Genomic DNA, 15767 nt, shown 5'->3' with positions numbered 1-15767 from the left:
GCCCCCCGAGCCGATTCTATCAAGAGACATGATGGTATCGGCTCTGTTGGAAAACATGTCGAGCCCAGGCAGAATGGATGGTGAGGATAATTTTGGCCGATTGCTGAAATCGGCCTCCATGTTGCTTGTTCGAGGAAGGTTCTGTAATGTCCCTTCGTAAATTTTTGGGGCCGATCACAAGGATCAGCCTCGCCACGTTTGCTCATTGACGTGCTCTTGCTACTCGTTCAGGCCGGTAGATAAAACCAGCCCAATCTCTGACTTTATCATGTTGGTGCGCTTGCTGTCGTCCACCTTGAGTGCATCGTGAAATCGTGGAGCACTAAGCTTTGTTGGAAGAACGAGCACCATGTTTGTGCCAGCCGATGTTTCATCATCGGCTTTCCTTTGCTTGGGGCGCCACTCCATTTTCCGTGGACGACCCTCTTCATCCAGGGTTCGCTGAACCTTCGCAGCCAGATCAGGCCTTGCTTTCCTCAATGTATGCAAGTATAACCTCTCGGCTTCTTCCGGGCCGCGCAATCGTTGAACCCTGCGTTTCGGGAACGGCTGAGTCCATCGGGGCACCACCTTGGCCGGTGGTACCTGTCTTCTTCTTCTCCCTCGTCTTCCGAATCTTCGAGATCTTCCAACCGAGGGGACTCAGCTCGTTTGCTCGTGGCGGGAGAGGTCCCAAGCGCTCGAACACGGACACGTTGGCTGCCTCCTTCTTTTTCCGGTTGCATTCGGGCAATTGCCGATTGTTGGCAATCGGCTCATTCCTGAATCCCAGCGAGTGCTCGAAGAAGGGACAATCCCAGTGCCTGTCCTCGTCGTCTTGCTCCCTTGCCTTTTCTTTGGCACAACGCTCGTGCTCCTCCTCATCGAGATTATGCCGACGATGTCTTCCGGCTTCTCTAGCCAGCCGATTTCTTTCATCATCATTGCTGGACCGTCGGCGTTGGTCGTACTGACTCACATATTTGTTGAGGAGGTGATCAGAGAGAGGTCGCTGATATCTTATGTTCTTCACTTCTCCCTCTGTGACGTAGCGCTTGCCGTCTTGGCGGAGCCGATCGCGTGGAGCGGCTTCCTCTGTATCTTCGTCATGAGAGCAGCTGCCCTCATCTCCATCTTTGCCAGCGTGGTGTCCAAGATCTACCATATTGATTTGGCACGAGAAATCCGGCTGGCATCCTCCATGGTAAGCATACTCCACCACGTTTACGGCGGGGAAGGGGTGTGTGTCGACCTTCATGGCGTATTGGTTGAAAATCAACCGTCCATTTTCTATCGCCATTTGGATCTGCTGCCGCCACACCCTGCAGTCGTTGGTGGTGTGGGAGAACGTTATATGCCATTTGCAGTATGGCCTTCCGTTCAGCTCTTGCACCGTGGGGAACTTGTGGCCTTCGGGTACCTTTATATGCTTCTCCGTGAGCAAAAGATCAAAAATCTGCTCCGTCTTGGTCACGTCGAAGTCGAACCCTTTTGGAGGGCCTTGTGGCTTCACCCATTTGCAGGTCACGGGGCCCGTTGCTCGAGTCCATTCCGCCACTGCTATCTCCTGATCTCCCATGGCACCTTCATCTTCGTCTGCCTCAACCAAAGTCACCACCCGCTTGAATTTGTCCTGGTAAACATCCGGGTGGCGCTGTTCATATGTCGACAGCTTTTGCACCATGTGCGCTAACGAAGGGTAGTCTCGCTTGGGAGGCCACGTCCTTGATTGATGATGAGAGACCCACCACCGCCAACTCGATCGCTTCTTTTTCACTTATATGAGCCGAAAAGCATCGGTTCCTAATGGTCCTGAAGCGCTGGACGTATTCTGCCACTGTCTCCCCGCGCTTCTGTCGTACTTGCGCTAGATCGGCAATCCCAACATCGGAAGCCTCTGAGTGATACTGCTCATGGAACTGCTCTTCCAACTGCTTCCGATGTCTGGATGGAGTTCGGTGGCAGCGATGTGTACCACCCGAAAGCCGATCCTGTGAGGGACTGTGCGAAGAACCTCACGCGCAACTCGTCTGACGCTGAGATCGTGCCCAGCTGTGCCAAATATCGGCTCACATGCTCGATGGAGCTGGACCCATCTGATCCACTAAACTTCGTGAAGTCCGGGAGCCGATATTTGGGTGGCAGCGGGATCGGTTCGTAGCTGTTGGGGTACGGCTTGGTGTAGCCGAACGCCTTCCTTTTCGGCATCATGCCGAACCGATCTTTCGAATTGCACAAATCTGATCCGCTGTGATGGCTGAAGGTGTCGAACCCCGAAGATTCGCCGGGGTGGCATACTTAACCAGCCATGCTTGCTTTTCCGGTTCTAAGCCAACTGCAGGAGCTGGGCTTTGGAGGTTTGTCGGGGTGGCGTACTTAGCCAGCCACGATTGCTTCTCGGGATCGGCTCCCGACGTCCCTCCTGCCGTTCCGGAGGCCCCCGATATTGCAGCCTGGTTCGAGAGTGCCCGGGCGTTGCGGTCCGGTACGTATGCGCACGCGTATCCGTGCGGGACCTCCTTGGGTGCCTCAGGTAGGAATTGGTAGTCACTAGGATCACCACCAATCTTGTAGACGACGTATGCCGATGAGTTCGGCAGTTCCGGTGCTGCCCATGCGAACGGCTGGGGCTGGAGTGGCATCTCTCCTTTGAAAGTCCCCAAAGCCGGTCCCGACGGGGAGTACCGGTGACTCATGATTTCCTTGACGACGCGCGAGCGACACGCTCCAAGGTGTTCACCGGGCTCTCGAGTGGCGGTGCAGCGAATGAGCCACCATGTAGTTGATCTCCTGCCGCGGCGACCTGGTGCGTTCTTCCGACGGCGCGGACAGGTCCACTCCATCGAGCGCGCCTTCGGTGTGAAACCCTTCCACCGACACCATGGGAGCGGGTTCGGTGGAAGGAGCCGATGAGCTCGGCTTCGAGGGTTGCCTTGATCTCGTCATGTTTCTTCTTGAGCTCATCGAGCGGATCCTCGTACGTGACCGGAGTGTCTTCCGCCATCTCGGATGTAGATGGCGATGTTGTGGATGTCGAAGGCGGTCCCACCGGGCGTGCGCGAATGTGTTGACGTCGAAACCCCCGGCGGGCGGAGACGGGCAACACCGTAGAGCCGGGAACAACTAGGGCTGCGGCTGGCCCCGGTCCCTCGGAGCGACGGCCCGCAAAGCCTCCCGGTCGCACGCGCCGATGCCAACCGCAAGGGCGTGCCACCCGACCTATACCTGGTCGGTAAGGTGTGGATGATGCCTCGCTTAGTTTCCTGCAGGGCACACACGTAAACGTTAAATACGAGCCTCGATCGGCTCTCAGGTTATCCTGTGAATCGACTCAAAGAGCCGATCCACCCATGATTCAGACGAGGTGTCCGAATATATGGTGGTCCTGCTTGATCAATGTAAAGCTAATGAAATCTACGACGATCTGGGGTTTTCACCGCATAATCGGATCATCCTACTCACGATTGGGCCTCACGCTCGCGCACGGTGACCGTAAGCCGATCCTAGACAGGGCCTAAAAACCAACACGAGGTTGATCCCCGGAACATCCTTTCTAGGGCTAGCAAACGCCACCCTACACGCCGCTGGATCCTCCAACCCTTTGTAAGGCCTAACTATTGCAGATATTAAACTAATCCTTGTAGAACAAGGAGCGATCGTAACGGATCAGATCTACTAAACTATGATCAAGCGGGGTGCCGCCCCTACACCTAAGATAGGTGTAAGGGCGGCTAGACATGCAAGGGTTGCACTACGAAAGCATGTAATATGAAGAACAATGCTAACCCTAACATGTCTAAGATAACTACGTTGCTCGCCATCAAAAAGGCTTCGATACGAGCAACACATGAACAACGTGGGCAGGCTTAGTGCTGCCTAGATCGCAAGATGCGATCTAGGCAGCATGATGCTTACCGGTAGAAACCCTCGAGACGAAGGAGTTGGCGATGCGCCGAGATTTGTTTGTGGTTGAACGTTGGTTGTTGTTTATTCCATAAACCCTAGATACATATTTATAGTCCAGCGGACTTTCTAATGTGGGCGTGCACCAAACCGTGCACGAGTAAGATTCTAACTTCTAAACTAGGATGAGATCTAATATGTTACAGATACATGGGCAAACGAGCCCAACTTGGTATAAAAGGCCGATTCACGTATTTCTTCCATGTATATATCTTCAAATCCATCTTGATCGCGGCCCACCTCTGACTCGGTCAAATTCTGGTGATAACAATGAGCGGTACTACAAAGGTACCTATATGGGTGTTGATGATGCCAGTGATCCCACTACTGGACATGAAGAATGATGAAATGCTTCCTCTTGCTTGCAATGTGTTGAACAATTACTCTTTCCCACGTATTTCTTGCAATTATGATGATAATGCTTGTGTTGTGACAATCTTGCCGAACAATTGCTCTTTCCCTAGGTTTGTCGACAACAATGATAAAATCTTGAAAATGTTTTGTGCTACATGCTTGCAATATTCTCCCAGTGCAACTAAAATGTTGAACACTTGCTCTTTCCAATGCTTGGTTTACAATAATATTAATATGCTTGTTAATGAGAATGCCCCGTAGCTTTCTCGAATTTTGGAGACTTTGCATTTATCCATGTTGAGCATGTTCGTGTGTTTGCCCCGCATATTCACCATATCTATTTTGATGCTTTGCTTAATGCTAATGGTGATGTGCAAAAGAAATGGACCATCATGATGGATGATATGTTCATATACCATGCACACACATTTTTTGTTTTGCCTATTGTGTGTATAGGTATGCGAAAGACAAGATCAACCTCGATTGAGCATGAGTTGACCAAAATAGCTCTTGAGAGCATAATACAAGTAAGTAAAAGATCGAACCGGCTCTAATACCTTTCCCATCCTTTGCATTGAACATGCCGAATAATTTTTTTCCTTTTTATGGTTCTTTTGCGAGCATGATGATGTTATTTTTACCATTAGTGTTGCGTCAAAAAAGTTGAACAATTTCTTTTTCATTTGGTTTGTTGGCACGCGCGTTGGTGCAAATGTTTTCTTGGTGATTTTTTTCAGTGGTATTGTAACGCCCCAACTTTTGCAACCTTGTTTAATTGTCCAAAGTGCAAAAAACAGGGGGACAAAAAGTTTTTTCTAATTGGTAAACTAAGATGAATTCCCTTGATCTGTTTCTTAAGATGAATTGTCTTGATCTGCTTGCTATAAGATTGTCTTAAGCTACCTCAAAAACAAAACCCTTCTTAAGGTAAAACAATTAGCAACTCACTAACTAAAAAACCTTTGTCACAATCACTTGCTGTCTTCTCTGGAGCACCTCAACACATCAAGATCACTTCTTCTTAACCAAGTCTTGACTAATCCAAATTTATGATTAAGTCCAACCTTTACACCTCTAACTTAAACACCTCCACTTGTGGCAATGTCAATGTACCTACCTTGAGGCCTTCCTTGTGGTGTATTTTAGCATAACCTATCCTTGGTTCAAAGGGACGATCATCCACTCCCTAAACCAACCTTGCCTTGTACCCTAGACAAATACCCTAGAGCAGTTCCTAAAATTTGACTAAGTCCTAAACTGTTGTCAGATTCAATTTTGGAGCCCCTAGCTTTATTTATCCTTTCTCCTCTGATGCAATGCACTTGGCCCTAGACCTGCCTTGTCATGTACACTTTTCTAACCCTACCAATGCCCTTGACCAGATCAATCATCTACCCCTTATCCTTGATGGTTTTGAAGCCAAGTCAATAATCTGTTTTGGCAGTGTTAAAAGGTTCAAACTTTGGCAGTTGTTCTCTAAGCACCCACAACTGTTATAGGTGAACTCAAGGCATGGATCTCATCTATGCAACTCCCTCTAGAACTCCCACGTCTTGCATGTCCCATACTAGCCCTGCAACCCATATCTATTACTTGACCTTTTACCCTATCCAATGTTTCAGGCTTTGAGCTAAAGATCTCTTTTTCCATCTTTACCTCTTTTTTTCTTTAATGTAAGCCTCAAAATTCAAGGTGTGTAAATGATAGCTACACTATGTAGTCATCATATACCCTTGAGATATTATTTTTCCAGATATTATTTTCACTCAAACAAATTTATCCTTTCTTTTCCAAAAATCACAAAACCCTTTTTATAAAAGAAAGTTTTTTATACAAAATACTTTTCCAAAACTAGGCACATCTGAGGCCTATATTTTACCCCCTAACTTTCTATTTCAAAAATAAATTCTTGAAGTGTTTTACTACTTCTTTTTGCATATTATCCATAAATGGGTAAAGGGGAAATTAAAGGTTTTAATTACTTTTCTTCCGCTTTAAATTTTGGGGAAAAACACCCAAGGTGTGAAATGGTTTTGGGGGAAATTCCACACTAAAAACCTACTGTCCCAAGTTTGACTTTTCAAAATGAAACTGAAATAGATTCTGGTCCTTTTGAAAATAATGCCAAAAGCCCACTTTATTTAGTTAGAAAATTCTGAAATTAATGCCCTAGTGGCACCTTGACCATACCCAACTATGATCATTATTAGATGGTCATTTGCCCATCATTGCCCTTAATGTCCAATTCCATCTCTTTTTCAAAAATCTTTCAAAACAAATTCTGAAATTCACTCTTGGACTTCACCACCACCTCATCACATGATCCCTTCCATCATAAATCTTCACTCGCCTCTTCATCTCTCTAACGCTTTTCTAATATCATCAAAACCAACCTAGTGCCTCAACCATCACCAGCACCACAACCTATCGAACCTACCTTGTCAAAACGATCAAGTTGGGAACAATCTATGCATGGCACTAGGGAAGTACCGGCCATACCATGCATTGCTCTCCTATGCCGTACCTTTCTCTCTTTATTTCTATTCTATTTGATAACCACCCAGGCAACACACACACGAGACCAACATCCACACTTCTGATTGATCAACCATTGTAGCTATAGTACCTCTTCCTCTGGTTGTTTCCTGTTGGAAGTGAGGAGAGGGAAGAAACCAACGCCTCTATGCCATCATTCGGTGCACCATCTCTCCTCTCTCTCCCTATTGTCAACTCAACCAATGGTTGCACTGCACCAGCACCCCTCCTACACGTATAGCACGCCTGGAGAACCACCCCAGCTTACCCTAAACCCTCCACTCTCTCTCTCTCTCTCTCTCTCTCTCTCTCTCTCTTGTGCCATGGAATACCGATGGCATGGCTCGATTTTGAAACGATCACATTTAACTAAACACCCAAGCCACTAGCCTCCTCACTTCAACCCTAGTCGGACCCGGCCACGACATCGCCGTTGTCCTATTCCTACTGGTCATATTTGACCTGCTCTGGAATGTTGACGCAGCTTCGAACACGTGGTGTGCGTCCGCTCGTCATCCTCCCTCTGAGCCGACCGTGCCTCCCCCAACCTATCCCCTCGCCTCTGGCCCCGCCCTGCACCCCGTCACTCTCTGGCACAGCCCCTACTCCCCTCCTTGTCCCTTGCCCTGGACATGCTCGCCGCCCTCGGCCTGCAAACCGCGGACGCCACATCGTGGCAGTGCACCGACCGACTCCTAGATAAATAGAACCCGAGCCCCTCCAAGTTACTCACCACACCTTCCCACTTGCTCTCCTCTCCCTCTCAGAAAAGCCCCAGGAAGTGAGGTCTGCTTCTTCTTCCTATGGAGCCGGAGGAGAAGCCGAGCCCAACTCGTGGCATTGCAGCCGTCGTGGGTAAGACCGTTGTTTCCTCCTTGTCCTTCCTCTATATTTTGTCACTATTCGTCGCGCTCGAGCTGACTGAGCAATACGTATTCCAGGAGCTCGCCAATGACGATGTCCCTGAGAGTTCATCGTCGTCCCTCTCTGACATCGCGCGACCTCCAGGCTCGCCGTGCATCCGAGTCAACCAGGCCGAGCAGCAGCGCGTCTCAGCACCGTCGGCCTCTCCTTCTCTGCGTCTTCCCCAAGCCCCGATGAGCTCTCCGTCTCCTCCCCACCCTTCCCTATCGTTGCACCACGGCGGCACCTCCGTGTGTACGTCGTCGCCGACGGATTCTTCCTGGACCGTCGGATCAAGAAGCAACAGCCGCATGCGGCCTGGCCTTTGCATGGCCGTGGGCCCTGCCCTGCCCATTTGAAATCCCGCTCCCGCGCGTACCCGACAAGCTGGGCCGGCCAGCGGCTGGATCTGGTCCGCGGTGTTATCCCGGCCCGTTCCTTCTTTTATCCTTTTATGAATAATATTTATTGCAGACAGATCTAGGTTAGCTTTTAATTCACCAATTATTCTGTGGTGCTCCAAATCTGGTGATTCAAAATTCTACATGTTGCTAAACAAAATCTTGACCACCTCCACTGGCATGCTTGTGATTTACTTTTATAAGTATTTACTGGTATTTATTCCATGGAAATGATGTTTTTGTATTTAATTAATTATGGGTGTTGTACTTATATTTCTGCAGTAGGACAAATTTTGTTAGAAAGTAGATCTCAGTAGCTTTATTTTGACATAGGTTTCACATGGAGGAGCTTCCTGAATTTTGTGTTGTTTAAAAAGTTGGATCTGTCAGCAGGGCCTTGTGTGTTTTTTATTTTTAAAAATAAAAAAGATTTTGCAACCAAACCAAGATCCAGGGTTAGATATCATGTGATTCCACACCTGGGTACGTCAAGGGGGTTATTTTTGTGCGCTCTATAAAATTTAAGGGGTTTTTTTGAAAAAAAACAGAGCCCTCCTTCAGTAGAAAAATCATTGTAATTATTTTATGACTCAGAGAAAGGTGAAACCAATTTTTTGAATCCTTTTTTGAATACCTATTCAGTGGTATAGAGTTTGTTTGCCGGAGTTGTATATTGCTCTGTGTGACAAATAAACTAGGTTATAGATTTCTGCTTTTATGAAAATGTTTAAAAATAATTTATATTAGCTTTAAGCACAAAACCTATTCTGATAGTTTCTGAATGATCTTAGCTACGAGTACATGTGAAGTTTACAACTTGAAATGCTACAGAAAGTTTCTGGCTAATTAATTAGGCTTCTAGGCTTATTTACCACAAGGTTTTTGGATAGTTTTTGTAAAAAATGTTCTATATTAAATTTTGGCACCAGACCAATTCTGGTGGTTTCCAAAATTCATTAGCCATCAGTGCTTGAGTAGATTATGCTTTGGTGAGAGGCAGAGCATTTTTAGCAAATAGATGTTTTGTTGAGACCTTTTCTAGTAATGATAAAAGTAGTTCTTTTATAAATGAAATAACCATCTTGCCCTAGGTGCTATTTGTTTGAAATGTTTAGTGTCTCTAATTGAGTGGTTTGCTACTATATTTTGTTTGTGATTGATTCCATGGCTATGTGTTGATTGTTGCCTTTTATTTTGTGACGTTAGAATGCGAACACTATCGGAGAAGAAGGACATGAAGGAAGAGCAGAGGTTCATGAAGAATAAGTACAAGGACAAATAGCCAGCCAATGCAAGCCACCTCTCGCTGCATACTTGTCCCAACTATCTTCCTCTTGGATATCTTACAGGTTTTATAAATTGCATGTCTTTAATTATTTATGTGAATGGTCGTGCCACTCGAAGTTTTAATATTCTACTCTTATGAGTGTTGCCCTCGTTGATACCTACTAAACGGTCACTTAGTGATAATGTGCTTAACACCTCATCCCCTTTGTCACCTTTTCGAAGAAAGACAAACTATTGGTTGGGAGCCCTTTTAAAATAATGCTTTGTGGAAAATGTTTTAAAGAAAAGGGAGTTCTTTGAAAACCTTGGAATGGGGCAACCCTTCCTAAGAGAGTAATTTTTGAAAAGGAAAGGTTTCCGAGAAGAAGTTTTGTTGGAGTCAAGTGGAGATTAAAATGGTTTTCAAAAATCTTTGGTGATTAAGTACCTAACCGGACCTAGCAAGTGCAACCACATTACCCCTAGTGGGATGGGGTGTAGTGTAGTAGTTTGTCTCGTCTTAGTTTGGGTCCTGCAAATGTAGTGGCAGTCTGACCATGGACGCTTCGATCGGGGTTCTTCCCGCTAAAAGGGACGCAACCCATTTGCACGTTCAGGTACGCGGGGTACAACCTATGAGCTCCCATTGAAAGATGCCCCGCAGTTGGTCGCGACATTCCGGAGGGTCGAGCTGGTCGGGGATTTTGCAACTCCTGGACAAACGACCCCTCGGACTCTGGTGTTGGGAGGTACAACTCTAGGCGGCATGTCTTAGGCTGAGGCGAGTGACAAGGGATTAACTTGTCAATGCCTACATATTGTAGACTAGGGTTTTCAGGGAAGTAAAGGGCAAGTAGATCTCGAAGGTTCAGCCGGAAAAGTACTCGACTGTTAAAAACTAGGGTTGTGTTGACAATGAAATCGATGCTCTTTTTGTCCCTCAACTCCCCCTTATATAGGAGGCGGAGCCGAGGGTTTTGTGATATACAAGTTACAAAGTCCGGGAGACTCTTTGAGTTCGTCCCGTAATAGTTACAAATCATTATTCCTAATACAACTCTATATTTCCAAACTACATAACTGGGCTTCCATGCTTCATAAACTTTGGGTCATGGGCCTTCAGTAAACCCCGGGTACCTTCTTCGGCAGGCCCATTGGGGCTTCGGCAGGCCATTGGGGATGCCTATGTCAGTAGCCCCCGAGATTTTGCTTGAATTGAAGAATCAAGGAGAATCTCCAGCCTTAACAATTACCATATGATTTCTTCGAATCGATAAATAATCTTTATAAAGAAATTATATATTGTACATGGATAACGGTAATTGGGGCTGGTTCATCTGACGGATCAGGTACCAGTTAACTGCTCTTGTGGCAATCCGCAAAAACCTACTTCAAGATCACATCCCTGGACATGATCTCGGGATACTGGTGTAATTCGACATGTGCCGCTTAAGGTCTTACGAGATGCCGAATTCCAGTTATGTTTTATCGGGTACCTAACGCGTCCGTTAGGATTTTTCTTCGTATCTGTTGATACGGAAAAAGTAGCAAAACACCGTCAGAGGCGGTGCTACGCCGCGCAGGACAGATCCTGGGGACTTACCTTCGCAAAGTATTGCGGTATTCAGAGATTAATTCGCGACTGAGGCGCTCTGAGAATATATTGTCGAGTGCTTTTTTCGGCTATTGGAATAGCATATTTATTCGAGTCAATGGATGACTTGTATATTTTTGTTTTGTCTCCCCGATGGGAGTATATGAAGAGTTATTTTTGTATAACTCGAAATATGCTCACCATGCCTTCTTTAATTTTATCGGGCACGCGAACAGCGTTCCCGATGGGAGTAGCCCCCGAGGCTACAACCAAGTGCTTGTACTTGGTTGTAGGCTCACCTTTTTAGCACCTATGTCGCTATATTGTCCTTTCTTCTAATTCTCCCAACTTTATCGGGTGCGCGACCAGCGCTCCCGATGGGAGTTGCCCCCGAGGCTACAGTCGAGTTTTTATACATGGCTGTAGGATCAACTTGCTTTACTGTTGAACAACTCTATATTTTATCATCCGCGTTATTCTCTTAGCAGAAGTACAAACAATACTTCTGATAAGAGTAGCCCCTGAGCATATGAACAAATGCTTGTGTTTGATCATAAGCTCTCGCTTTTTCCTTGTTGAAGCACTCGAAGTTTCCCTGTCGATATCCTTAATGAAACCTCTTTAAAAAGTAGCCCCTGAGCATTTGAACAAAAACTTGTATTTGATCAAAGGCTCTCGAAATTATCATTGACACTCCTCTGTCGACAATCTTCAAAACAATTGCAGCCGCAGTTTTCTCCATAGTAACGTCATTGCTGACGATAGCCACGATCACTGTATAGCGATAACGCGAATTATGTCCTGTCGCTGACATGTGGATCCAAAAGTCCGCAGTACTTTACACGTTACGCAAGTGGGGGACACACGTCCTCCACTTTCCCTGGCACGCGCGCTGTAGCGCCTGTCCAGTTCTGTCACAGTAAAAAGACCTTCTTACCCATGGTGACACGTGTAGATCATCAAACCCATTCCTGCTGCATCCAACGGCGCGGCGATTCGTGGATCCTGCTATAAATTACCTTCTTACTCCTCCAGTTTTCCCCTTCGCTGCGCCGCTCAAACCTACAGCCTCTCTCCTCCATTGCCACAGCAAAGCTTTCTGCACCTTTGCTTTCTCCACCATCGCAATCCACCAAGTTGATGCCACCGCGGACGAGGCTCTCCAAGCATACTTCCCCAATGGCAACGGAAGACCTGCATCTCTCGGAGTGGGAGAGATCCAAGATCTCCAACCAGGATGCAAACCTGCTGAAGAAGCACGGGTTAATGAAGAAGGAGAAGATGCTGATCTTCCCCGGCGAGGAAAGCTTCCCCACACCACGCATCGGATACCGGGTAACATTTGTTGACCACCTCATCAGTGGTTTCTCTACTCCTATCCACAACTTTCTTCGTGGATTACTCTTTGTTTACGGGCTACAGCTACACCAGCTCACCCCCAATTCCATCCTGCATATCTTTATCTTCATCACCCTCTGTGAATGCTTTCTCGGGACCCCTCCCAATTGCGGCCTGTGGAAACGCATATTCCTCGTCCGCCGCAATAGCTCCCACAACACCGCCTATAATGTAGGTGGTGTTGTTATCTGCGTCCGCCTAGATGTCGAATACTTCGATGTCAAATTCCCTGACTCTGTTCAAGGGTGGTGTAACATCCCAAAAATTTCAAAATAAAACAAATAAATTTCTCTAGTTCCAAATTTTGGAACCAACAAAAACTTTTATTAAATTAAGTTTGAGGCATAGTGATCTTGCTTAATTCTTGGGCTATTGCCATGTTTGCTTGTAATAGTAATTTTGAAATAATCTTAAACCCTAAACCTCACCCCTCTTTCACCATCCTAGTGAAAATAAAATAAAAGGAAATTGAATAAGAAAAAGAGCATATGTGCCTATGGCTATTTTTATAAACTCTTTACCCTAGACCTTTCTACTTGGTTTAGAGGTTTGGAAAACCTTCATACACCCTATCTAGCACTTATCAAACCCAATCCAAGTTGATCCCAAAGAAAAGGAAAAGAAACTAAAAATGCCATAGAAGCATATGAGGGTAAAATAGCAAATTTGTGGATTTAAGAATATTGACCCTAAAGTGGGATCACTCCTATAAACCATTTCAACACTCAACAACACCATTTGGGTCAAGCCAAGTCAAATTAAAACTCAAATGCAACATATGCATAGAGGCATATGTGACACATAGCCATAATACCCAATCCTTGCCCTATGACTCTAAACCTTGACCAAATGATGTGAAACCATCTCTCAACCTAATATAACACTAAAATTGACCCTAACCCATGCCTAAGTAAAGCAAGGGGAACAATTTCCAAAAAATAATGAAATATGACACATCACCTCTTATGTGTTATGGCCATTTTTGCAAATCTTTGAACAAGACCATTTGAAATGGTTTCAATGGTTTGAAAATGTTTCTAAACCAATAAGAGTCACATTAGAGTCAAGAAAAGTCAAATCAAATGGAGAGAAATCAAATAGTGAGATAATCCCAATTTCACTCACATACACACTTAGCCAATTTTGAAAATCTTCACCAAAGGCCACCATTGCTTGATCTATTGCTTGGAGAATACTTATATATGATAAACAAACACAATTTCATCAAAGAAACAATAATAAAACCAAAGAAAATCTCAAAACCTACATACATGTGATAATGGTCAAAATGGAGTTTTATAAAATGTTCCCCACTTTACCCCCTGGTTTTGACTTTTCTTCAAACTAAACTTGGTCAACCATTACCATGTCATCCAAGACCAAGTCAAGGTGAACAACTTATCTGTTGACCATCACTGCTGAAGTTGACCAGGTTGACCAGAAATGAATTGACAAGTGGAGACTTTGAAACAAAGAGAAGATGACCCCCAATTTGAATTCTTGCAAACCTTCACCAAAATGGACACCACCACCACCATTCCATCACATTAAATATATGAATGAGGTTCACCAAAAGGAATTTCAAAATTCAAAACTTTTTCTCATGCGGCCATTGTGTCGAACACCTGGCAGGCAGCATCTAGCTTTTGTGTTACATCTCATTATCCACCGGATTTTAGCCTAAACCTCTTTTAGATTGTGATGATCACACTCCTCTGCAACCCCTGCATCAATGCCATGTCCTTGCACCACCGTTTAAAGTGAGAAAAGGACCTAAACTAACCAGGCCGTGCACCATGCTGGCCATGCTTGCCACTCCTCTCTCTGGTCACCTCCTCTCACTTTCAGCATGTCACAGAGCTTCCTCTACACACAAGGACGGCGCCAGTACCAAGCCACAGCTCATCCAGGCACGGCATTGGCCAGAACGCGCGCGCCCAGACCGTGCCAGTGCACGCCCATGCACGCGGTGATCACACCCTGGACGCGCCAGAACGCCAAGCGCTCGAGCACCCTCGCGCACCCCTGCAAAGGCTACGCCTGTAACGAGCATCGCTGCAGCACCCTCTAGCCACTAGACAACCTCAAGTGCCCACGCCCACACCGCCGCCGTCGTGCTCATCGACTTTCGGCCGCGCACCCCGTGGCAGAACTCGCATGCGCCCGAGCCACTCCATCACGCCCTGGACGCGCTAGCTGTACCTTGAGCATCGCCGTGATGTCGCCTACCCGTAGCCGTCCTTACCTTGCCCTTTGGCACGCCAGAAATGCCGCGCCATGGCCGCTCCTCCACAACACCCACGACACCCTCGCCCTCCTATAAAAGGAGCACCTCCTCGACCCAATCGTTCACACCACTCTGCTCCCCTCTCACCACTGAGTCTTCCAGCACCACTAGCTCATCCAATTAGCGCCGGAGTCGCCCCAATTTGAAGATTGGAGTCGCCGGAGCCCGCAGATCGCCGTCGCCGATTCACGCCGCCCCGAGCCTCGCCGACGGTACCATTCGCTTCCTCGTCCACGCCAACGTCGACCAGCACCCAGCAGAACCCCGCGGGAACCTCGGTACGCCCTCCGACCCCCTAGTCACGCCGTGAGCTCGTCGGAATCCCGCCGGAGATGACGGCCTCTGTGAGCCGTGGATCTCCTCTCTAATCCAACGGTTCATCTCGCGCGTAACGTTTCGCGTGGCTAAGCGCCACTGACGGGTGGCCCCCACCTCGTCAGGCAGCCCACGCGCACCAGATGCGTGTTGGGCCGCGCAGTGTTCGTTTATTTCGTTTCGGCCCGTTAGGTTTTCCCGCGCGGCCCAAAAATTCAAATATGATTTAATCCATTTAGTTCAAATCCAATACTGCTGCAAAGTTCAAAATTGAATAGTTTGAAATCTACTTCACCAAATGGAACAAATTTTATATATTCAGAAATCTAATGAAATTATCTACACAATGCCACTGGCCTCATGCCCAAATTCGTAATTAAATTTAAATGATAAAAATAACAAGGCAGGGCCTTTTCTAACTTCAAATAATTATTAAAAATAATTTACAAATGATTTTGAGTTGATTCCAACTCTGGTAAATCACACTTGACATGCTCTAATTGATTATGCAAAGATATGGTATACTTGTTTTGCATGATCATGGACTAGATCCAAATAATGACTATGGAGCCATTTCTAGTCCATTTAACACATACACATAAACTTATTTAAATAGTATGGGAGCTTTTCTCTCATTTAAATTGTGATCCTAAGTAATTCAAATAGAGGTACTGACCTTGGTCTAATAAGCCTCATGCTTGGTTACTTAGAGACATTAAATCATTTCCATGCTAGTATTAAAATGCATGAGGTGTAGCACCTCATTTAAATG

Source organism: Lolium rigidum, chromosome 4 (genome assembly GCF_022539505.1).
Source record: "Lolium rigidum isolate FL_2022 chromosome 4, APGP_CSIRO_Lrig_0.1, whole genome shotgun sequence".
Lineage (NCBI taxonomy): Eukaryota > Viridiplantae > Streptophyta > Magnoliopsida > Poales > Poaceae > Lolium > Lolium rigidum.
This window is presented reverse-complemented; position numbering follows the sequence as displayed.